Source organism: Leopardus geoffroyi, chromosome C2 (genome assembly GCF_018350155.1).
Source record: "Leopardus geoffroyi isolate Oge1 chromosome C2, O.geoffroyi_Oge1_pat1.0, whole genome shotgun sequence".
Taxonomy (NCBI): Eukaryota; Metazoa; Chordata; class Mammalia; order Carnivora; family Felidae; genus Leopardus; species Leopardus geoffroyi.
In genome coordinates, this window is record NC_059333.1 from 61228140 (window position 1) to 61252209 (window position 24070).

Below are 24070 nucleotides of genomic sequence, written 5' to 3' on the forward strand. Positions count from 1 at the left end.
CCCATATAACTCATGAATAGTCTTTAAAAATATGAAGACAAAGTCTGGCCTTTATTCATTTTAGAACTTTCCTCTAGCTAGATGTATCCCATGGCTCCAATTTTCCGAGATGTCTTTGGAATTTGATTACTTAATTCAACAACTTTTCTATGCATTTGGATTCACGTCATCTGCAACTCTGATGGACGTGCTTTCATCCCAGTAATTGGAAAAAAAATGGTGGCCAAGAGAGGCTTAGGTTATTCCTGAAATATTCCATAGGACTCCCTTCTAGTATGACATTGAGACATTTATTTGCACTTAATAGTGTGGTCATTCAACCAGTTACTAATCCATCTGTACATCTAACCAGGCAAGATCAGATCACATATTGTAGACCTGCTTTCACTGAAGCCATTCTGGTTTCTAGCAAGAACCACTTCTTCCAGGGGAATCATAAACCATTGCTTTATGCTTTATTGTTTTAATAATACATTCTAGGCCTTTGCTCAGGGCCGACATCATGTTGTTTGTCCTTATAAACTACCTTCTTCTACTTTCTAAAAATCAGAACATATTCTACATCTCTAGTCATCTAACTTTTTTGTTTGTTTGTTTTTTGCTTTTCCTCAGATATGAATGGCAGTAATTAGTCATCTTATTGACAAATCTTCTCACTAGCTTATGATTCTCTAGCCCTATTTTCAGGCTCTTCTCCTTTTCCTTTTTCATATTTCCTGCCAAGGAAGAGAGTCACTCATGTGTAATCATGGACTGCATCCAGAGATGGCATGCTGGTCAGAGGTGGATCTGCAAACTAAAAGAGTAGGAGAACTTAAGGTGTTGTCCTTGGGCCTGGGTGTATTGCCAGTGGAGAATGGGCTGTGATTAGGTGAGGCTTTGCTTCCATCTCTATGCATGGCTCTGCCTGGCTTCTGTTGTTGACTTCTAGCTGTGCACCTGGACACGGTTACATCCTTTTCTTATTCACTCTGGATGATTTTCTTTGCAAAAGATTCAAGACAGCTTTGTATTTTTCAGTCTTTAACAGAGAAAGGTTGTGACATATAATACTTTTATTTTCCCATGAAACCTTCTCTGAGGTAGGCATGTACCCCGACCTTTACCTAATCAAGAAAAGTTGTTTGGGGGATGGGAAATGGGAAGGCAGGTTGGACTTTAAATGCACAAATCACTTCTAATAAAAACACTAAGATTCAGGTGCCTGAGGTTAGAAATACTGGAGGGAATTCAATTACACTAATTAATATTTAAGAAGGGCTAGAGATCACATACTGAATGTGGGAAACTAGGCCAGTCAGACACGAGCATATGGGGAGGGCAAGATCAACTGATAAAAGTAACAAACAAATCATACATAAATGCTGCAACAGGAATGAAATAGAGAATAGGAAATAAATGTTTCAACAGACACTGAAGAGGAGGTAAATGGTCTACCACATAAAAGCAAAATGTTCTAACACACACAAGACATTTTATTGGCTTTATGTAAACACCTATATTATAAAAAAATGATCTTTTTCAAGTAAGTTAGTAGAAATGTTACCTATTCGTATAAACAGGCTTAGTTTGCGTTCTGTGAATTCACAGCATACTATATTGCTTTTGTTTCCTCACTGGCTCATCAAGTAGTGGTCTCAGTGAGGCATGACGCTCATACTGGGGAGCTCCCTAACGGCTAAGCTTACCTGGATACCCAAAACCTACGGAAGGGTGGAAAGCAACAGCGTATTCTGAGTTCTACACAAGTTTTTCTTGCTCTGGCTCTGATATCATTTGGTTGGTGTCATAGCTTATGCCACATTCTCTCTTTGGACTTGATTTTGTATTTGTGGCCCAGAGAGTCAATTCTGATTTTTGGCCACTCTTCTGCACACTTCAATGCTTTCAGAGAAGGCACTAGTAGTACCAGAACTATCTTGCCTCTATCACGTAAACGGCTCCTTCTTCCACACTAGCATTTACCTCACCTTTTCACTTCTTCTCTACCTCTAAGCCTCCTCCCCCTCCTTCCCTTTGCTCTAGTTTATCAGAAGGTCCTGTCCCTGAACCTTATTCCACCCCTCCAGCACTCATTCTTTCAAAGTGCCACCCTCAAAAGCCACAATTTGTGGATTCACAGCCCCATCTTGGAAGCTCTGAAACCTGGAAGCCCAGAGAATTCACTGAACCGTTTTTGTTATCAACATCATCATGTGGGAACAGAAGTAGAAACATAGAGCGATAGATGAGAGGGGGGTTGAAACTGTGATTTGGGCCCTTTTTGCAAATTCTCTAGTGTGCACAGATGGTAACTATGACTGAACGAACCCCATGTCTATACACAATGTGTAATATTAGTCTCATGAAGAGAACAAAGCAAAGAAACAAAAACAAGATTCTTGCCCTTTAGGACTTTAACCTCTAGCTGAAGAAAGAATTCAAATACACCAAAACCCACAAGAAAAAGCATCCCCAAAGGGTTGAAATGTCTTCAAATAATAGAGGAACAGAGAGGAAAAAATAAGGTTACTTCCTAAAAATTTGAACCAAAGTAGTGGTTTTCAAACTATGCTTCATGGTCCCCAAGCTCACAAACAGATGATTACAAAGAGATGACTGAGCTGTTAAATGTTTAATTAAAATGTAAATTTATAATTGTGATAAAAATGGCATGCAAATTAAATGTATTATGTAATTTTATTTTATTTCCTATTTCAAGTTTTTATTTAAATTCCAGTTTGTTAACATACAGTGTACTATTTCAGGTGTAGAATTTAGTGATTCATCACTTATATACAACACCCTACTGCTCATCACAAGTGCCCTCCAAGTACCCATCACCCATTTGACTGGAAAACAGACTATTAACTAGAGAGAACAAACTGAGGGTTGCTGGAAGGAAGATGGGCAGGGGATGGGTTAAATATATTTATGTAATTTTAAAAAACATATTGGAGACTAATGTGTTGCTAATAGATAAGTACATACAATAGGTTTAACTAGTTTTCATGTAGGCCTCAAATTAAGACCCTGATATCAGAAGGCCAGCTGTTCAAAACAAACAAAAAACTGTTGCTTACGCGTATCTTATGATTTTCTTGACACCATAAGTACTCCATCCCTCATACAAAAATACACTGAGCTTAGTCTGCTATAATAATCCAGTCCTGAGTTTCCACATCTTCTCATATTCACCTTTATATTCTTAGTAATTGACTTTTATAATATTAAAATGATACATAATTTTAATTTATAATACAAGTTTAATAAAATACTACTCTTACTGGTTCATATATAAAGGCTCCAATCATTTATTTTGAAAGGAGGATTCTGTTGTTAAAAGAAATATGAAAAATCTCTGGATCAGAAAATTTGCATGAACCCTCCAATTCAAGGCAGTACAATTCTCATGCATCTGGCTCCAGAATACTCAATTTCTGAATTTAGTGACTTGCTGGCTTAGAACATTTCATACAGCAGATATATTGGGTCCAAACTAGATTTCATATACTGGTTATTATCCCTTCAGGCTTAAGAAAGATGGTATTTTTACATTGAGGAATAGATTACCATGAAAACATCATGCAACCAAAAAAGTCACCTTGTCTTAAGTTTACTGAGTACATGAAATTTACCAGATAGTCTTAGAAAGCCAGATCATCAGAATTTAATATATTAATTTAAAATTAAACCAGTACTAACCAAAAAATAAGTCAATGGAAACTTATTTAAGGACTGCTTTTATTAATTATGTAATACATGGACATTTATTCATTTATTTTACATTTACTCAAAATATATATGTCAAAAGACTCCAGAAGACTTTTTTGCTATCTAACATTAATCAGTCACTATTTCATGTTAAAAAAAGAGTGAGCTTGGGGCGCCTGGGTGGCGCAGTCGGTTAAGCGTCTGACTTCAGCCAGGTCACGATCTCACGGTCAGTGAGTTCGAGCCCGGCATCAGGCTCTGGGCTGATGGCTCAGAGCCTGGAGCCTGTTTCTGATTCTGTGTCTCCCTCTCTCTCTGCCCCTCCCCCGTTCATGCTCTGTCTCTCTCTGTCCCAAAAATAAATAGACGTTGAAAAAATAAAATAAAATAAAATAAAAAAATAAATAAAAAAAGAGTGAGCCAAAAACGACTTTCCACCACTACAGAGAATGAAACTAGCAAACCTGAGTTGAAAGATCCATTTTCCAAAACCTGAACCATGCTCTACCATGGAAATATTTCAAAATTTCTTAACACCGAAGTATATGTCAATAATAAATTGACTTTAAGGTCTTTCATGGTCTCTTCTATATAGTAGTCAAACTGGAATTTTGCATGTATTTATTTTTTAAAGGCTGTAACTTGTAAAGTACCATAGCATAAAGGTTACAGATGTACCTGAGTTTCTGTTTGAGCTCCACAGTCCTAGCTATGAGACCCTAGGCAAATTACTTAAGCTGTTTAAACCTCAGCCTTTTGCTTCCATAAAATGGAAGAAATAATTAAAATGCTGATTCTTGTAGATTTGTCAGAGGAATTAAACGTATAAAATAATGAATGAAAGTTGTTTAACATGTTGCCTAGAACATAAAATGCTCTTAATAAATATTAACCATATTTATTAAAATTGCTCAGCACCTAAAAGCCAGTTGTCTTCTGATTTTTCCTATAACCTGACTTTACTCATAATTAATTAACTACATGTTCTTCCCTTTAAGAATAATGTTCTATTTATGGGGCACCTGGGCACCTAGATGGCTCAGTCGGTTAAATGTCCGACTGCAGCTTGGGTCATGATCTCATGGCTCGTGAGTTCGAGCCCTGTGTCAGGCTTTATGCTGACAGCTCAGAGACTGGAGCCTGCTTCAGATTCTGTGTCTCCCTCTTTCTCTGTTCTTACCCGGCTCACAGTCTGTCTCTCTCTCTCTCTCTCTCTCTCACAAAAAAATATATTTTTAAAAAATTAAAAAAAAATGTTCTATTTAGATTTCTTTTTCTTTGTTTCTAGAATGTTCTCTGATATGTTATCAGAGAATGTTATCAGATAGGATTGCAGGGCTTCATTTTGATAGTACTGTACTTGCTTTTCTTTGAATGCTTGTGTTATTTTCTCGTTCCTACTCAGTGATTTAAAAAGTAAAACTCAAAGAAGAACTAAAAATTATGAGGAATTTATTGAGACTAATGGTTATCAAAATTGGGCAAAAAAGAATGTTATTAAAAATAAATCACACCAAGGGAGAGCAGCTGATGACAGCAGCTGTGAAATGACTGTACATGGTGGGAATCAGTGAACCCCAAAGAAACAAAAGAAAAAAAAAAAAGGAAGGCCATGAAACTTACATGATTTACAAGGAAGGCCTAAGCTTAATGAACAGACTCTTTAGACTACAGGAGCCAGGGAAGTCATTTCCGGATGAATATTTGCACAAGACAGTAACACTGGAAGGACTGATATTCTCTGATCAAATGGAAACTACTAGTAAGAAAAGAAAGAGAAATAAGACAAATGAAAATTTTTACTACATTTTATTTCATTACTGCTTTACCTGCACTGAGGGGACAACATCTTCATGTAATATACTGATATAGATGGGATGCTGGAAAAAATGCTTGGTGCTGATGGCAATAGCAATAAGGATGATATATTTTTAAGAGGCAAAGTTAGAAATTCATGGGCAAGATAAATTAAAGTTAGAACCCATTTGGCAGACATTGGGACAGGGTATTCTATGACACAAAAGCTTTTCTTAAATAGGACTCTAAGAATTTAGCCGTTTGAAAAACATTTCAAGTAGGCAATAACAAAAACAAAAACAAAAACAAAAACAAAAACAAATAGCTGCTTTACTGCAAAGATGCATACAGGCTTATAACTTTTTGCCTTGTGCCTAGATATGGACCTGCCTCTCAACCTCCACAAGCAGTAAATTCAGTTAAAAACTAAAAATTAAGATGGTACTATAACATCATGCTTGAGAGAATAAAATATCAAGATGATGAGCAAAACCAGCTGAAATGGGACTAACAACTTAACCCAAGTCAAGGAAGCAGTCTACAGTGTTAAAACAAAAACACTACTAAATAGAACCAAACATGCTACTCATGGGAACAACACGTGAATTTTTTTCCTGAGAATCTAAGTGGATAATGCCTATGAGATTACTCTAAATGTGTAGATTGTTTTCAGAATTGCCACTGTTTCCAAATGAAATTTAAAGACATTTTATGAACCACGTGAAACCTTATAAAAAATGAAGTCTTTAAGCCAAAAACAAAAGCCTGGCCTAATTAGGAAAAGAAAATTTAAGTCAGTCACAAGTGTTAGATCACATTAATTCAGAGAGACATAGTCTGAAGTATTTCCATTATAACCCTGATAGCTTCCCTTCTTGAGAAGAAATCACTCTTCCCTGCTAAAAAAAAAAAAAAAAAAAAAAAAAAAACTATATTTAGTTGTAAACCAGTACTCAATGTATATTCACTTGAAATCTCCATGTAGGAAAAAAACAAAAAAAACCCCAAACCACCAAAACGCTTTCATCTCCATTCCAATATGAGCTATATAAACTTCTAAAATCATCTTAGAAAGAAAAACATCATTCTCTCTTCTTATTAAGTATTGTTGCTTTTTTCAGTATTTGGACATTTTAAAAATAACAATATGCAAGAGTATGATGTCATAGTGAATATAACCACCAGGTCAATATGATGATTTAATGTATGACTTTAAATTTGAGCTTTCCTTTAATCCTACTATTCTATAAATAACTTCATCATTCTGTCATGATTAAAATATCTTTTCATCAAATTTGATATAAATGCACTAGGTATGGTAAATATATTTCTGGCTTAAAATGGCAACAATGCAAATTGTATGATAAAGACTATATCATTGTCCCACTTTCATTTTGATAAAATCTCTTTTTTGGTGATATCATTTCATGTTAGGCTTTTTTGTGCTGCTTAATATTATAATTAATAATTCATATTTTTTCTTTCCCCTCTCACTCTGACAACTTTTATTTTTAATCGGTGGGCATGTGCCAAATTGGTTTGTTATTTATTTATAATGTAAAATGACAAGGAAATTGAATATGTGGAATAAGAGAGAGATTTTCTTTCATATGACAAAAAATTCTTAGCAATGGGATATTTCTTGCTTATCCTTATAGACTCAAGAATTTTCGAGGTTAGATCAGATGGCACCAGTACTTCATATGCAACATGTAATAGACATATTAAATGGAACTGTTCACTTATGTTTTTAAAATTCATTTTAGTTTTGTGAAGACAGCTGGGCACATGCATAAAAAAGAGAACAAAAAAATAACAAAATTTGTAAAAGACTCCTTATTCCGATAGATCCTATAGTGCCAAATTAAGTAAAAATTCTGACCAAACAGATCTATTTGTATTCTTTCCTAAATGCTAAAACATGCAAATTTAGTAAGAACAAACAGATAAAATTTTAAAGATATGGAATCTCCATTAAAACAAATAAAAAGTTCTGTCTTGCAGGGCTTTACAGAGCCTTAAATAATCCCTTCAGTTTTCCCCATAACCAGAAGCCACACAGTTTGAAGGCTAGAGCATTGAATGGCTATGACAGTAAATTCCGAGAATGGTCTCAAGGCCATCAGCAACCAAATCACCAGAGGAGCTAGTTAGAATGAAGAATCACAGGTCCACCCACAAACTACTGTGGAATCAGAATCTGTAGGGGTATGACCCTAGAATTTGCAGCCAGCTCCTGAGGTAGAATTAACTTTGAGAACAGTCTTATGCCAAAAACGCTGCATCTTCCCCAGAGCTTCCCCTTGTCAGATAAGCCTTTTCAATTCATCCTTTGAGTTGAACATTGGAGAATTCACATAACATAACACAAATAATACGCTTCCTGCAAGATGTCTCCCATTTCTCCTACTAATTTAAAAACCATAGTCCACTGCCACTGCCCTGCTTAAGGCTCCTTCTCTCTGGCTCTACCTTTGTTGTCAACCTGTACAAAACAATCAGACTGTGACATCATCCAATTAGTCTCCATCATTTGGAACAAGAAACTTTTTCCCAAGGATTTGGTCCAAATTTCCATTTAAAACTTGATCATTAACAGACTGTATTTGTATCTAATATTGAACACTTAAAAATAACTTGATGACCTTAATTTTTTTGATTGTTATTAACATGTAGGAGGTTGTAAGTTGACATTGAGACAAACATGGGAACTGATGCACAGGGAAGTTAAATCCTTTAACCTTAGTTAACTCATTTAGTGGCAGAATCTGAACTAGAGCATGTACATCTAACATTATACCACCGTGCCTTTCAACCTGCTCCTTGAACAAACTTTCTCCTGCCTTTATAGAAAATGCCTATTTTATGGGCTCTGTATCTCTGAGATATTTCATTTAGACTTTGTGTACGTGGTGTTTATCTTTCAAAAATGAATTATGAAAAATAATTTTACTGTAGGATTATATAATCTGGGGTGGTCGAGTTAAAATGGCAATAATAGTGATGCTGATGCCAGTCTTGTGAGGCACTATCTCTGACCCGATAATAGCTCACTTTTAAAAAACTTAAAAAAAAAATCATTTTGAATTTCCATAATTCACTTTAAGGTTTGGTGCTAACATGGATTTAAGAAAGAAACATAACTGCTGCCATGTTGAATGTGTATCAAAAAAACTAATAGTCTTGACTACTACTTGGTTAGCTATATTTCACTATTTGAATGTAACTATGGAAAGTGGTGTTCTAGAATCTCATTCATAATAACTGCCATATAACAAAAGGAAATAGAAACTATTAGCATAGGTATAATGTTAATGAACTGGTGAGTTTTCAATAGAGATTTATCAGACCAGATTATTTGAAAATGTTCCCTGTCTATAGGAAGAATACAACGCCCCCCCCCCACACACACATACACACCCACACATGAGCATATCAAAATTATTCATATTTAAGTTTCCAGGGAAGAAGACCAATAAATTTGTTTGTCAAGCACTTTTGCTTAAATGGTATTATAGGATCTTTTACAAATGGAAGTTGATTCAGATTTTAGTATACTCTGATCCCCGGAGTTTAGGGCAGGGGGTGAGCTAAGGAAAAGGAGAGTAGGCAGAGAATGTGTGTGTTGTGGGGGCTTGGAGTGTGTGCACTTGTGTGAATTTAAGTACCCTGAATTTAATGAAGAAAAATTTCATTATTCTGTGTTTATATATCTTTGTGTGAAACAAGTACTTTTCTCCATAACTGGAGTTTACATAGGCTCTATCATAACACCCTTTGAGAATCCCTTTAAACATCAAAATGGATTTTTCCAAATAAAAAATCCCATGATTTAGCTTTATTAACATCTGAATGAATGTTTCCATTGAGTTGTCCAGAAGAGGGACTGAGTAAGGTTTAGAGAGCAATTTTTTTTTCATGATGATTGGTAGCAATGTTTCCCTTCTATCAGAAAGCGAGCTATAGACATACAAAGCATTAGATATACACCTAGATAAAAGTAATATTGCAGAATCCAACTGGTATCCGAGAGGTGAGGACAGGCTGAGATGGACTCCTTGGCTTCCTTATGTCCAAAAATTTTCTGTTTCCTTATTTCCTATGGTTACCACCATGGAACATGTTAAAATCTCAGTAGGGACTCTGCTTCAACTTTTCCTTTCAAAACACAGTGAAAAAGCTTAATGGAAAAAAAATGTCCTTCCTATCTCCATGCCAGGCACAGTGTAAGATCCACAAACTTAAAAGCCAGGCAAATAGTCTTTTATGTGCCCCAAAGCTCGGCAAGTGACCTAGTGCTACAAAAATTCCCAAATAGGCATGTGACCTGACTAATGTGTGCTGTGAGATGAGTCAAGGAAAATGGAACCATCTGTACTTTTATTGGACAGTCAAATAATTCCCCTCTGTCCATCCAAAAACATAATTGGATACTTTAAGGAAGAAACAAGGGGAGTTTTTTCAAAACATCTAATTTTTTAAATTGGTGACATAAAATGTTCTGAAGTGTATAACCTAGTCAACATAGACACAGATAAGCCAATAGGTTTAAAAAAAAACCATGGCTGCCTTTAAAAATTGTTATTACTCAACTGTATTAAAGCTTCTTTAAGACTCACAGGAAGAAATCAGGGAGAATGAAGGGAATTGAAACTGTAATCTTTAAGAAGTAGGGTATGAGCACCCTTCCTCCTCTGTGACAAAATCTACCAATGATTGAACTCTCAGAGTGGGTGATGGCAGAAAACAGAGCAATCGCCTGGAAGGCCATATTTTTGTACATGTTTACAAAGCTTTGCCATTTATTTCTTAAGCATATTTGTCAACCATACATCACACCTCCATTACCCCATATGAGAATTACAGTGCATTTTTTCTATTTTTCAAGTTTTTAGTATTGATACGAAGGACGAGGACAGACTAGCAATAGTTGGTAAAATATAATAATAAAGGCTGAGTCTGTCAAAGACTGCACCTAACAAAATATGCGTATTTAGGAAGTGAAAGGGCCTGATGGAAAGGAGTAGGATACTACGGGTAAGGTGACAGGCAAGCATCTATACAGAATCCTAAAATATCTGTCTTCCATTTCATAAATAACTCTCTCACTGTACAGATTAAGAAATCAAAGTGCACTATAACATTGGCTAACATGTAAATAGGTCCATACCATAGGCCAGGAACTATGTTAAACATTTAAGTGCATCATCTCATTTAATTCTCACAAATATCTTACAAGGCTAATGTTATTATTTGCATTTGACAGATGAGAAAACTAAAACTGACAGAGATTAAGTAACTTGTTCAAGTTTGCACCGTAACTGAGTGGAAGCACCAAGAAAGGGATTCAGATCTAATTTCAAAATCCAGGCTCTTTAAGTGCTAGGCCTGTAGTTTTTAACCCAGATTACACATTAGAAACATCTGGAAAGCTTTTAAAAACTTCGGATGCTCAGACCCTACCCCCAGAACAGTTAATCCGAAATTCTTGCACATGGGGCCCAGACATGGGTGTCTGTTTCAAAGCTCCCCTAGGTGACTGTGACCCACAGCCTGGATTGTGAACCATGGCACTATGCTGTCCTGCCCTCTGTGAAGATCAGCAGACCCACGCCAGGGTGAGGTAGCACTAGAAACAGGGTCCTCAACCTCTTTGCAGTGGCTTCTCCCCTTCCCCAACATGTATTCCTCACCAAATTCATTCATCATGACTACATGAAGAAGTAATATACATGTGGAAACTTTTACAAAGCACTGTCACAGCAGAATATGGTCACAAGTCCACCTAAAAGAACCCGTTCATATCTATCTATGGGCTATGATGAATGAACACAAAGAAGAGTCAAGTTTATTACTCTTATCCCCAAAAGGGAAGTATAAGGCTGGCCTTAAAAGCCCTTCATAGCAAAGCAAGTCACTAAATTTTGGAATGGCCCCTTCTTCTCTTTTCACAAATCCAATAAGAATAGCTACTAGATCCAAGGGGGGAAAGATCCAATTACCACTCCTTTACAAAGCTATTTCACTGAGGATCTCAAGGCAACTGAAAGTCATTCAAAACATAAAAGCAGTAGAACTAAAGAAAAATGTGTGCAGTGGAAAGACAGTAAGATTTCAAGTCAAAAGTCCCAGGTTTTTGACTGCATTCTGCCACTTTACTGCCATGACTTGAGATCACTGGGCCTCGGCTTCCTTTTCTGTACTTAAGCTATATCTCCCTTAGTGTAGTGATTTTATAAGTGTGGTTCCCACCAGCATCACCTGGGAACTTGTTAGAAATGCAAATCATCAGTCCCTACCCTAGACTCGGAATCAGAAACTCTATGGGGCGTGGGGTGGGGTGGGGTGGGGGGTCCAGCAGTCTGTGTTTTAACAAGCCCTCTAAGTGACTCTGACACATCTACTTCCATAGGGTTGTTGCCTAAGGATAAGAGGAACTTGTACATAAAATTGTTACTTTTCATTACTGTCTGCTTAAGTCAGAATTCTCAAATTCTCTTGCAGAAATATTTAGAGAAATAATGTCATAGTCTACATTAGTTAGATTAATAACCTCAATTCTGAATTTCACTTTGAGTGTGTAGACGAGGCACAAGTCAACCAGAGGTTATGCAATTAGCTTGGAGTCAAAGAGAAAGCAAGTTGTAGAACTGAGAAGGAAACCCCAGAGTGAACTTGATTTTAATTCAATCAAACTGTTAAGGTACCAACCACGCACTTTCATCTATAATCACAATGAACCTTTTTATAAACAAATCTCTATCTTCTTAGCTTAAAAAATTTTAGCAGTGCCTTTTCAAATTTTAAAATGGATTGACTTCTATAATTAGGGGCTAAAGGCAGCTCTGGAAGCAATAAGAAGTCCCAAGCTTTCTATAGTGAGAAAGGGCAATTGCCCAGACCGCTCTTTGTGTGAAGTGCAGACAATACTCCCCTTGCTCACCTCATAATTCTGATTACTGCAACGGTGGAAACCATGATAAATAAAAGTGCATATCTAGTGGTTGGGTTCAATCTCTAATGTTTCTATAATTATTTCTGTAATATTATTATTTGGATAAGATATATCATAAACTGGATTTTAGGAGATGCTTTCGAATGGTTTTCTTCCCCATGCTTCTGTCAGAAGCACTCTATTTTTTTTTTTTTTTTGCTGTAATTTATCTGATATAGCTACTAAGATGCTTGATACTTTTACATGCAAGGGTGCAGAAAAACAAAGACAGGGAATGGGCTGTTAATGAAATTCTCTGATTGTAAAAAGCACTTTGCAATGATCAGGTGGTAAATAATAATAAGAGGAAATAACATAAAGTGCCTAGATGCCATAGCAATAGTCACTATATAAATGCAGAAGAGATCAGACATGAATAGAATTTGCATTTTATGCAGCTTCTGTGTGTGTATATAGAATATACAGTTGCTAATTTTTCCATAACACTGGTAAAATATTGTTCAAAATCTATTCTTGCCATCTTATCACTTTAAAAGACATCATATAGAAACACCCATCTGTCCTAATGAAATGGGAAATGGGTTCAAAGAGACTAGAGAAAGAGCCTCTTTGCACACAGGGGAAAAAAAGAGCTCAAATAAAAGGAGAGGATGAAGAAGAAATAGTAACACAGGTAGAACAGCTTTGGAGACTTGCACAAAGGTGATCTTTGAGAAACACAAGGGATGAGTGACTGTTAATGTGTGGCAGAAGAGCTACAATGAAGATATATGGTCAGACACCAAAAATAGAGATATGTCCTGTCTCTTTCCTGGGCTGTTTTTACGATGGTGGTTCTTTTTAAATGGAATTGGGGAGAGGGGGTTTTCTTTGTTGTTATTGCTCTTGAGTTTAGCTATACAGCAACTCCATACCAGATTTTTCCAACAGTTCCCTGACCTCTCAGTGCTTCTAATGAACTGCCTTCGATTTTGATATTATTTTCCCTTCGTACTTGTTCATAATCCATGGCCCATTCATTAGGTATACTAAATCCTAGTCCATGATCACTTTACTTTTGAAGACATGGAGAAGATGCTAAGAGTTGGGGAGATTCTTTTAGACATAGGGCAAGAGTCTGATCCGGATTCTGAGAAAGCAGAGACCTTGATAAAAAGACCACTAGCCAAATAATACCGAGCACTGAAAACTGAATCAGCCAAAGTACACAATTCTCTCCCTTCCTTTGTCCTCTTTCTTTGTCAAATAAAAGATTGTTTCTAAAATCTTTTCTGCCTCTGGTCTTAAAAAGCAGGATTGGACTTGCACATACAGCTATATTTCAAAATATCTCAAATTTCCAACTTGGAAGAAGACACGTAAACTTTCTCAGAGAAAGAGAAAGCAACTCTGCATATTCACAAAACTTTCACTTATTTCTAGAATAGGAAAACGGAGAGATCATTACCAACATAAGAAAGGAGTAATAATATTATTAACAATGATATTAATACAAATACTTGGGATCCTAGAGCATGTTTTATCACAAAGATTCACCTGTATTAAGGGAGACTCCAGGACAAGGAGGTCGTTAAGGTTATATTTCTATCTTCAAGATTCAGTCCAAGTCAGACTCTCCGGAAAGCTGTAAATGCTCTCAGAACAGACCTTAGTAATGAGATTGGAACGAACGCTGGGACCGTGGCATAAAAGCATCTTCCTGTCCCTTGTTCTAAAAGTTAACTATTAAACCATATGTTGTTCATCCTGATTTGTTTTACTCAATTCTAGAAACAAGGACACTCTGATCAGATTGCCCTGGGCAACTGAATACCTCGTGAAACCTTTTTGAAGACAGTGTTCTTCCCACCAATGCTACCGAAAGGGCTTCTATTATCAGACTATCAATTCTGTACTACTGGTGAAGGATGGAAAGTATCTTCTTTTGAAGAACAAGTTCTTTCTCTCCCTGAGTTTTCTGCTTTTAGTACACTTAACATTTTAATTACTTGATCTCCCTACCCACCCCCATTCCCTTTTTTCTACTTTAGTTTATTCTTTTAATTATTTACAGACTTGCTTGTCTGGACACTTCATTTTAGTAGAACTTGGTTGATTTTTTTTCAGCACCTTTTAGTGGAATGCAATAATAGACACATAGAGAAGGAATTGGTCTTAATGGTATTTTTAGTTTTCTTTTTTTTTTTTCTGTGACAGAAATCTTTTCCCCTTATTGATTTCCCCCCATGGACTGTCCACTCTACAGCTTGAAATGGCTGCAACCGTGTTTGAAAAATTGGTTGTTAGTCACTGTTCAAACCATTTTTCAAAACAGCTCTTGCGAGCCCCATTTTACTCTGTTTTAAGGACAGTTTTGTTAGGGCTAGTTTCGTTTTCTTTGAGGAATCATGCTGGCAAAGAAACACAGTCTAGAACTTTGCTTTTAAATGTGGTATGATTGGGATTATAACCATATTGAATCTACATTCAAAATATATTACATTGAGTCTGTGCAGCTAAAAGGAAAAAGAGGTCATAAGTCTTCAGTATTTTTCATAAAGATGAACACCAAGGGATGCAAATGTTAAAGTTTACCAAGCACAACATGATATCTCGCTGTTGGAAAGATATTTTCTCGTGCTCAAAATTTGTTATGGAGTGGGGTGGGAGGGAGGGGTCTGTGTGGTTCAATCGGTTAAGCATCCAACTCTTGGTTTTGGCTCAGGTCATGATCTAGCATTTTGAGAGTTCAAGCTCCACCTTGGGCTCTGTGCTGACAGTGCAGAGCCTGTTTGGGATTCTCTCTCTCTCTCTCTCTCTCTCTCTTTTTCTCTCTCTCTCCCTGCCATTCCCTGGCTCTCTCTCCCAAAGTAAATAAATACTTAAAAAAATTCATTGTGGGAAAGATATCTATATGAGGAATTTTCCTCCATGTTTTTAATACTATCTGTGAATATGCCTTATATCTATGTAATATCTATGCAAACAGCATGAAAGGAAGTCCATTTTGAATACAGCAAAAAACAGCACTTTCCTATGCTAATCTTCTAAAACAGTTAATTTTCACTTGTATTTCCAGGACTCAATGCTCTCCAGAGAAGAATAAAAGTTGAAGAATTTGGGGACCAAGAGAAAGGGTGAAAATAGGCAAAGGTATTCAGCTTCATAGAAAATGACAATATTTGTTTAAAAACAAGATTTGGGGCCAAGTTTGACAGTGATTATTGATAAATGCATAATATACCTTGCTGAATCTTCAAAAAGTGAAAGAATGAAATACCTACCTCATTTCAAATTTAGAGTAATAAAACATGGTGAAGACACATACCAAAATTGGCAATGGCTCAAGTTTGAGAGAAGGACATTGAAACGTTTGCTGTGACTGGAGGAGAGGCAAACATGAGAGACGCAGCCTGGGAAAAACCTCATACTGTGCAATCCAAAACTTGGCATTGGACAATAAAGTTTTCCTATTTTTCTTTTCAGGGACATATCTGAAGAAAGATGATTCCAAGGTTTTTGCTATTCTCCTTTTCTTTTCTTTTCTTTTCTTTTCTTTTCTTTTCTTTTCTTTTCTTTTCTTTTCTTTTCTTTTCTTTCTTTCTTTCTTTCTTTCTTTCTTTCTTTCTTTCTTTCTTTCTCTTTATTTCTTTCTATTATTATTATTATTATTATTATTATTAATTATTTTAGCTAAAATTTCACTCCAAATTCTGGGGAAATTTCAGGAGCTCCTCTTAGAAGAACTGACCCAAATGAAGTAAGTGGTTGTAGTACAATAATACACTAAGCCAATCTATGCTAACCCCCAAGTCCTTACTCAAAGCAATGTCTCAGGGCTCAGAGTGCAAACTGGCACCTCATGGTCCAACTGCACAAGGGTAAATTAGAAAATCAGGCCTAAGTATTACCCTGAAAAATAACGATTCTCAATCTGAAAGGGAGTCATACCAAGTCTTTACTGTATGCAGAAACTGTGGCTAAATTATCTCTATTTTCATTGACTCTATGGAAAAAGCAATGTGCCTTTTTTTTTTTTTTTGGTATGTATTTTCCAAACTGTAAACTGTAAAGAGGCATCTAAAAGTGGTATTAATGCTCAAAAGAGAAATATATAGATTGACAATGAATGGATTAAAAATGTATTAAGTGTTTGCTTTAAAAAAAATGCTAAACATTATGGTACTACTACTACTAATCCTTCCAGAAAGTTGGTGGGAAAAAGGTCTATGGAATACAATTGTTGACAATAACCAGCAGATTTTAATTTTAGCAAAAAAGGCTAGGACAAGTCACAGAAGGCTTTTCACTAGAAGTCAAAAACCCTTGGTCTATGCACCACCCATTTTAAGCTCCGGTTTCTTCAGAGCTAGTAATAACTTGTCTCCTAAAGCCAAAGGAAGCATTCCAGAAAGCTGCCTGGATTCATGTGCCTCACCCTTCTGGAGATCCAGTGAACCCATATCTTGGGGTTCATATTTCTATTAAAATGATAACACAGTAAAATCTCATCGCCACTTTGTTTGCTTTGATGAAATTGGCCATGCCCCCAATTAAATTATACGATAACCTTCTCTCCCACTCCCAACAAGGTAAACATAAAACCAGGCACAAACATTTGGTAATGGAGAAAGGACGGATTTCAGAGTCTTAGAACCTTGAGTTTGTATCCTATTTCCACCCTTTAATAAGTCATTTAACCTCTCTAGGTCAAAGTTTTCTTACCTATTAAGTAAAGATAATGGTACCTATCTCACAGGATTGTTTTAAAAATTAAAAGTAAAATGCTTGGTGTAGAGAGGTCACTCAATAAAAGGCAGCTGAATCACTGCCTGCAGTAAATCCAGATAAAACATATTTAGGCACACTATTGCTCTGTGAGGTATATCTGGTATCCATGCTACAAAATCCATCAAGACGAAATAATTTGGTCATTTTAACAATATTCTTCAGAGATTCTTTTTTTTTTTTTTTTACTCTTCAGAGATTCTTAAATGACATTTCCCCAAAGCCAGGACAACTCAGAGTTACATAGAATTGTTGCATTTAAAAGGGGGCTTTATTCAGTTCATAAAATAGTGTATCTAGTCTTGTCCCCCCAAATCTAGGATCAGAGAGACCATCAAGCGCCAAAGGTAAGAGAGACGTTTAGAAAACCAGGTTTTTTAAAAACTATAGCAGGAAATGGCTGCAGCTGATCAGGATGACAGGAAGTGCCCCCCCAAGTCAAAGCAACGTGGATTAGAAATCTGCCCTGCAGATGAAGAAGGATGGCATGACACTCTAAACACTTGCAAGGAATGGAGGAGGAAAGAGCAATATTGAGTCCCAGAAGACTGTAAGTTAAAAAGTGATGGAAACTCTGACTCTGAGGTGAGAGGGAAAGGCTCAAGAATACATACCTGTGGGAAGAAAAGCAGTGAGAGCAAAATTCCTAGGAACTGAGAAGCAGTTAGGAGTAGAATCCTTAAGTGGATGTTCCAAGGTGGTGCTAGCTTCAGAAAATACAAATATTGATGGGTTAAATCAGGACTGAGGAAAATATAAAACCAAATATGGGCAGCTCGGAGGGAAAAAAATAGGCAGCTTGGGACTCAACTGTCATCACAATTCATTTGTGTTTCACATCCCACTGTTTGTGACATTAACAGAATTTCGAATTTAGCAATGAACTATTTTTGTATCGTGAATCTCTGCAGCCATTTTCCATATGTAGCTACCACTGCAACTAGCAATAATAGCCTTTTGATCTTTAAAATACTTCCAATTAATACTATTCAAATTAGGGGTCACCCAAGAGTTTCTCAAGTTAATTCACTTTTTCTCCTATTTGAAGCAGAGTGTTATCCCTGCTCTTTATTTGCATCAAGTCCAAATTATTTGACTATTTTAGTAACAAATCCTTTGGTGGCTTTTGCTTTTATTGTCATTTTTTTTTCAAAAGATAAAGTTAGTTTTAGATTTTTGAATTCTATTTTCATTTCACTAGAAGAGCTAAAGCAAATTTTGCATTTGAAAAATGCAAATGCTTTTGCATTTGAAAAGGTAAAGTTTACGCATAGAGTTCCTACTGTGTGTCAAACATTAAGCAAAACAATTGTAAGTATTAGTATTTTTATATTAACACGTATGAATTATAAATTTATTATATGATGAATTATATTCATTGTACCCAGGACTGTTATGTTTTCTTGTTGTCATTGCTGTCACTAGTGGATATCATTTACTGAGTTACCCATTATGTTCCAAGAGCACTTGTAGGCACTATACACCCATACCATGGAATGAGCCCACTATTGCTCCATTTTCCACTTGAGGCCTTAGACCCAAGAAACAGCACATCCAAGAGCATGCAGTTTGAATGGTAGAGGCGATGACCAAAAACATGGCTGTGCAAGTATGGAACCTGCATTCTTTTTCACTATGTACGTCTTCCTTTCATACAGAGGCAGGCCTACAGTTTTAGACAGTTACCATAAAGTGTTGTCAAGATTGCATACAACTGCTTTTTTCTAATACATTGTTATTCCCTTGTGTCATCATTCTCTTAAAATCTTTTTTGCATTTCCACAGAACATCTACACTGATGTGCACATGCCTTTTCTTATAAAATGTAATTCAATTTAAACAATTCTTTAAGTGCCTACTATGTGGTGCATGGTAGGCTAGATATCTTTGTTCACTATCATGTTAAAATGCAGATCTACAATGCAGAATCTTCTCCTTCCTGAAGATGCTTCTTTAGCTAAAATTGTCTTTCTCATCTTTTTCAGCCACTGATGGTATAAAGAAATGTAGCACTGTGTGAAAAACATGAGCTTTGGACTTAAAAGTTCCTTTTAATAAAACAAACTAGTTAGTCACAAATTGTTGAAACAAAATCTGTAACATGAAGGTCATTTAAGGCAGATTTAAACATCATTTCTACCTAGAAACAGAAAATTAGTCTGCATAATGTCATTTATCTACTGAGCTAAATTATATTATAATTTTCAGCTATAAACCCAGATTCTTAATGTGTGTCGCAAAGATGATATCTCTGACCCCCCCCCCCCCCAGTAGGAAATGTGTTTTGAGTTGTTTTGTCAGTAGTGATAATGGAGTTGCACCGGACAAAATATATTTTTGGCAACTTTTCTTGATAATGAAAATAACTGTAATAGTAATAATAATAATAATAATAATAATAATAATAATAATAATCAGCATCATAACAATAATAGCATTTGTTGAATACTCTACTATGTGCCAAGTACTGTGATTAACACTTTACACACACTATCTTATTCAGTTCTGAAAATATCTCACAAAGTCATTAAGTATATACTGTTGATAATCCAATTCAACAGAGAAAAACACTGAGACACAGAGAGGTCAAGTAACTTGCACAAGACCACACAGATGGAGAAACAGAGCCAAAATTTGAACCTAGTGAGTCTGACTTTCACAACTACATTAGATAGGGGTTAGGGCAGGTGCTCTGATATGTGTGCAGGAGAATACTGCATTTGTGCCAGTCTATCTACATCAACGAGAACGGGATCCAGCTGGTTTATAAGCCCAAATCTGAAGACAGCGAACAGGAGTTACAATTTGAGTGGCTGCTATTCATACTGCCTGCTAATTAAAATGCTCCCTTCTGAGACGACAGTGGCCGGTTGGCATAACCCTAGAACATAATACATGTTCAAAAAAGTATCTGCTGATTGTTAACAATGGTTTCTCTAGGTGCGGAGTTAATAGGTGATTTCCCTTCCCACCTTCTTTAAAAAAAAAATATGTTGTCCAATTGTCTAAAATATTTTCACCAAGGGCATATGTTACTTAGGTGATCAAGTGAAAAATTAGAGCTTTACTTTAAAAAATTCTTTTTGTTTTGTTTTACTGTTAGATTGTTAGTCTCAGTTAAAACATGACTCCCTCTGGGAAACCTTTCCTGTTGCTCTACTCTGATCTATTCTAGGACAGTACTCCTTACTCTGTCATCCATAGAACCTTATCAAAGCTACATACTACTGCTAACTGTCTTTTCTACCGTTAGTCCTGTGAAGACTGACCCCAGAACTTATTTACCTTAATTTAGACCCCTGGGCATCTAGGGTGACTTGCATTCAGTTCATTAAAAACAAACAGACAACACAGAACACATACACACACACGCAAACACACACACACACACACACACACACACACACACACCATGAACAAGCAAAAAAAAAAAAAAAAAGAAAGAAAAAGAAAATGAAAAAAAAAAAAAAGATCTTGTGGTTGACTGCACACTTTTTGGTCCTTGCTTTCTCCCTTTACATTATGTACCGGTCTCCCTAAGAAAAGGCTTCCCAGAACTAGGAATATGCTGAATTGTCTTCTCTGTTTATGAAGTTTATAAATGCATTAAGGTAGATGGTAGGTAGATAGGTAGGTAGGTCAACAGATTCACACACAGATTCATACAAACACATTATGAAATATCATGAATATAATTGAGAGTCATGGCAAATGCAGTAGGCAAAGTCTCAAAAATGAAGCATATTTTTTCATATTTATATTACTCTACATTTTACATTTAGCAATTTTACTTTCTATCACTAATATCCTACATACCCTAATATAAAGTTCATGAAGGTGTAAACTTTATTTTATTCACCACTATATCTCTGGTTGTTAGAAGAGAACATGAGCTAAATATTCACTGTGTGGTTTTAAAAAAGGAAGAAAAAACAATATAGAAGTTCTCACAATATTTCTCATATTGTTCTGGAAATAATAAAAGGGGCGGGTGTTTTCAGTACTCTTCCAGAAAAACATGAATCAGCAATGAGATTGCAAGCTCTCATCCTGTTCCTCAGACCCAACTACCCAATTTCTTCATGGACAATATGTCCCTGCTAGCCTACTGATACCCAATTCTGAGACTTGGGGGAAGAGTACTAGGTGAGAGCAGCTTGAGACCCTCCATAATTTGCCCTGCCTACCAACTAGAGAGGCTGCTGCCATATAGACTCCAGTATTTCCTACCCATCAGCTGAGCCCAGAGAGGGGCAATGGAAACAGACACAGAAGTCCTCATATTGTCAGGTACACTCACTAACGTATTTCTTCCCTCCTCTCAAAGAGTATAGTGGTAACAAATCACTGAGTGGCGATGGGAGAAATGGAATTAGAAGGTCCCAGTGATACCTCCCATCTCACTCCTGGGGGATACAATCTCTGCTGACAGGGAAGATGGTGGACCCTGTAAACCTCACTTATGTTTTGCAGTTTCCAAATTGTAGCAGGATTCTTCCATATGAAATTGCTGCCAGCAAATGTATACTTATACTGATATGATACAATGTAAATCTTGAGTTTTGCTGAAGAGGAGATTCTGTGGCAATTCATACTCACCCTAGTATGGAGAAGAAAATATTCTAGTGATAATAAATTACCCTAGATTATGAGTTTTTGCAGATAACAGACTTTCCAGTTCCTACACATCTTTGTATGTCTAGTATCCAGAGATACAACATATGACTTACCATATAGTAGTTTTCAACAAACGGTAGCTAAAAAAATTAAATAATGTTTTATACAACTCTGAGATATGGCTTAAAGGGCTCAAAAAATGCAGAGTTTTTCTAAGCTTGATCTTTCCAATTTTATTAGCAGGTAATCATCACTTATTAAATTGAACATGCATTAGTGTTTTAGTTAGTGTTAATATAATAAACCCTCATAAACTGTGGTATGGAAATCCTCCCATTTTATGCTCATATACCAGAAATTTTACAGTCAAAATCTCAAAACACTGGTTTACAAACTGAGTGTGCATAGCTAAGCTGGGTAGCTTTCTAAATTATAGATCCCTGGACTCCCTCCTCAGAGCTTCAGAAATTCTGTAATGAGGCCCAGGAATCTTCATTTTGACAAGCAGCCTAGCAAATTCTGATACAGGCGGTCCTTGGACTATTACTGTGGGTTGAGTTACAAAGATAATGTGAAAAAAAATCCTTATGCTTCACCTTTTCAATATGGAGAAAAGACTAGCCTATTCAATGTGACTTAACCATCAAATTTACCTGTGAAAAGACCAGGCAGTTTGCGAAGACTTTTGAAAATGAATCAGGGGAGGATGCAAGGGCAAGAAACATTACATTGTAAGCTAGAAGAGTTTCCTCTGAAAACTTGACAAAGACTGGCAGTGAGCTTAAAGTAAAAGGGGAAGAATGTCAGCAAGGCAGCAGCGTTCCATGACCAACTTAGGGAAGCAATGTTGATTTAAGAGGTTTATTTGATAAAATGTGTTTTAATGGCTATTATAAATGCTGGTGCCTTCCAAATCTTTGGTTTACTAATAAAATATACATGTACATTTATATGAAATAATTTTTAAAATTCCCCCCTTAACTCCCAATTTGCCATAAGATCTTGGTCTTGCCAACATCATTGCACTAATCATAGCTTTTTTTCTCCCCTAGAAACTCATCCTCTAGGATTGAAAGGAGATTAGTCTACTTCTCCACACATGTCCCAGGGAAGGTATGGCTTCTGCCTCTGTCCTGGCGTTTAGGTCTCCACAGCCTATAATTGTTTTCAAGAGGAGTTGTCTTACCAGTGAGTTCTCTAAAAACTCAGGGTTGGTCATTTTTTACAAGCTCTAGCAATCAATGAGGGAATTTATTTTATATTCTTATGAATGTTGGAAAACCTGTCATGGTTTTCTCTTTGTTTTGGCTGCAAGGAAGTTTAAAGACAAATGTATAGCACTTCCCTGAATGTAATTTGTACGGTGACTTCACTCCTGATTCCACTTTTATGTCCTTGCCCTTGTTTATGGTTTTGTTTTGTTTATCGTTCTTATCTACTTCCAATTCATAGATTTCACTGTACTGTCTATTTCGTTTCCTTTGTCAGCCATTTTAATTCCCTCATGGCAACAGGGAGGCAGAAAGAAATGAAGAAAACAAAACAAAAAGTGTGTGTGTGTGTGTGTGTGCATGCGTGTGCTAGGTATATATATATGTGTCAAACTCACCCAAAATTAAAAAAAAAAAAAAACTAGCCCCCTGAAATAATGGAAAAATTTTGTAGTCTTTGGGCTAAGAGGTTCACTAGATTATTTGTAGGATTGCAACTTAGGGAGGCATAAAATTAAAATATCTCTATGAGAAAATCCATATGAATTTCAATAGAGGTATTCTCAGCACCAGAGCATTGATTCTGACATCCCTCAAGAACGGAAAGCCAACTATACCTGTGTTAAAATATGTGTGTTCAGTCTTTAGACTAACTGTACATAAAAAGTCCTAGGCTTAATCTGCCTAACAAAGTGCACAATTTTGAAAACATGTTGCTTTTACAAAATTTTATGCGTATACATGTAATAATATGTGTGTATACGTGTAATCTATTTATAGTATTTACACACATTTTATTTAGAATCTTCAAACCAAACACCTTAGTCCTTTACCTCCATTATTATTTTCTTTTAATTAAATAATTTTCATTAAGCAAAGGGACTGATAGGTCATCTCAACACCAATAAGTCAAGTTGGTTTCTGCATTTCTTATAATAATGATCTAGCTAGTCTCAGACTGATTTTAGTAAAATGCAGGTAAGTTAAAAGTACTCCTACTGGGCACTAGCCACCTTAACACTGATACTCA

General features: G+C 36.1%; 1 protein-coding gene across 42 annotated transcripts in view; it reads right to left on the minus strand.

Moving 5' to 3' along the window:
- Positions 1-24070, minus strand: part of ZBTB20 (zinc finger and BTB domain containing 20) — a 770914-nt gene that overhangs the window by 396984 nt on the left and 349860 nt on the right. For 6 of the 42 annotated variants that reach the window (XM_045436932.1, XM_045436923.1, XM_045436924.1 and 3 more), the window contains one exon: positions 17827-17915. The exons of 33 other annotated variants lie outside the window; for them this stretch is intronic. The gene's annotated coding sequence lies outside the window, so the exon portion shown is untranslated. Of the gene's footprint in view, positions 1-13981; positions 15138-17826; positions 23456-24070 lie in introns of those variants that run through there. 3 more of the 42 variants (XM_045436938.1, XM_045436910.1, XM_045436934.1) reach the window with 2 other exon arrangements.